Source organism: Aplysia californica, unplaced genomic scaffold (genome assembly GCF_000002075.1).
Source record: "Aplysia californica isolate F4 #8 unplaced genomic scaffold, AplCal3.0 scaffold00471, whole genome shotgun sequence".
In the NCBI taxonomy this organism is placed as follows: Eukaryota; Metazoa; Mollusca; class Gastropoda; order Aplysiida; family Aplysiidae; genus Aplysia; species Aplysia californica.
In genome coordinates this window covers 264,374-266,643 of record NW_004797741.1, presented here as the reverse complement: position 1 = coordinate 266,643, position 2,270 = coordinate 264,374, and positions in this window count along the sequence as shown.

Genomic DNA, 2,270 nt, shown 5'->3' with positions numbered 1-2,270 from the left:
GATGAATGCTGCGCTTGCCTTTTGGATTCTGACCCTGATGTCTTCGTCTGTTCCCCCTGCCTTGTTGATGACACTTTCCAGGTAGGTGAAGGATTCAACATCCGCCAATGGTGCCCCTTGCAGTGTGATAGGAACGTCGGCTGCATTCATTCGTAGAACTTTCGTTTTATCCGTGTGAATATGGAGTACAACACTACGGGAGAAGGTCCTGAGGCGATCTGCTTTCTGTTGCATCTGGGCTCGACTGTGAGAAAGAAGTGCCAAGTCGTCGGCAAAATCCAAGCCTTCCAACTGACAGGAAAGGGTCCACTGTATGCCACCTCGTTGTCCCGATGTTGTCTGTCTCGACCCCATCTTCTTTAATTGTAAATATCTCGACTTCTACTCTGTATAAATGTACATTTTTTCCTCAATAGCAAGACACATAAATAAGCTTTAAGAAATACCTATAATTCCATATGCCCACTTTGTGACACATAATATGCTCCATGAAAAACACTTTATTTTTGCCAGTGGGAGTAATAGACCTACTTTGCATTAAAAAAGCAGAGACAGAGCACTGCTCACACGTAGGCGGATTGCGCTTTAAAAAGAATTATTACTCTACTGACAGTCTCCTTGACATTTGAAGCACTCTCAGTTTCCCAGAAAACCTTCTGTGCAGTTCAATCTTTGTGGGGTTTTCCTTTACGAGCGCTCAAGTATTAACAGACTGATATCTATCAGTCTTTCAATACTCTCGCTTGTTACAAATTTCTTACCTGTGTCAAATAAGGGAACCTTAAAGTAAAGTACTAGTAGTACACCCCCTCCCCTTTTCTCTCTCTCTCCCCCCCTCTCTCTCTCTCTCTCTTTCTCTCTCTCTCTTTTTCTCTCTCTCTATCTCTCTCTCTCTGTCTCCCTCTTTCTCCCACGTCGACCATCTCATATATACGAGTAAAAGTCAGAAAAAAACCTACAAACAACGACAACAACCACAACCACGACAACAACAACAGCAACGACAGCAGCAACAACAACCACAACCACAACCACAACCACAACAACAACAACAACAACAGCAGCAACAACAACCACAACCACAACCACAACAACAACAACAACAACAGCAGCAACAACAACCACAACCACAACAACAACAACAACAACAGCAGCAACAACAAACAGCAATACGAACTAACGCCAGTTCCGCTCACTTTACAAGTGGGGGCAGGAGCACAATGGGAAGTACATGTAGTGCTACACTTTGTCGATTAACACAAACATAGAAAAGGAAATCGATCCCGGACCTTCGTCGATTGATTTTTACCATCCATCGATCTGTGACTTGCGCGGCTTGCATTGGGGCTTCATCAAAACTGCATCTCTGACAGGTACAGCAGGGGAAAGGTCAGTAAGCAACTCTGACCTTCAGGATATGATGAATAATAAAGAGATGGAACCGCTCCCTCCCACCCCAATCCCTACCGGTTTCCGACCAAAGCATGATGACCTCAGGGCATAGTAGCCAGTTTAAAGAATACAGAAAAGTAATTTATGATTGGGGTTTGTGCTTGTTAGAGTAAACACCCAGTTTCAGCAAAGTCTAGTTACCTATATTATTTTATACTTCATTTATAATCTGGTATTATATTGCAAATTTCTCTATTTACACATACACACACACACACACACACACACACACACACACACACACACAAACACACACACACACACACACACAAACACAAAAAACACACAATGACACACAAAGACACACACACACACAGACACACACACACACACACACAAGCACACGCACATCACACACATATACATAATATACATACACACAAACACAAGCACCACACACACACACACACACACACACACACACATGCGCACACATATACACACATACGCATACTTACTTACTCTCTCCCTATACCATCAGGTACAAAAGGCGGAGAGCAGTCGACGCCACGCGTGTCTGTTATTTGCCACTTTCTCTAATTTTGGCACATCTAGGAGCTGGGTAAATGCATCATCTGTTATTGTGCCTCTGAAGCTTCTAGTTGGACTTCCCTGCTTTCTTTTCCCAGTTGGTTTACAATGCCAAATCTGATAAGGCAATCTCGTCTTTGGCATTCTCAGAACAAGTCCCAGATATTTCCATCTTCTCTCTTTTATTGTTGTGTTGATGTCTTCAGTTCCAGCTCTTTCCAACACTTCATTATTTGTAATAAATTCATTCATCTTTATTAGTAAAATTCTTCGTAGACATTTTGTAT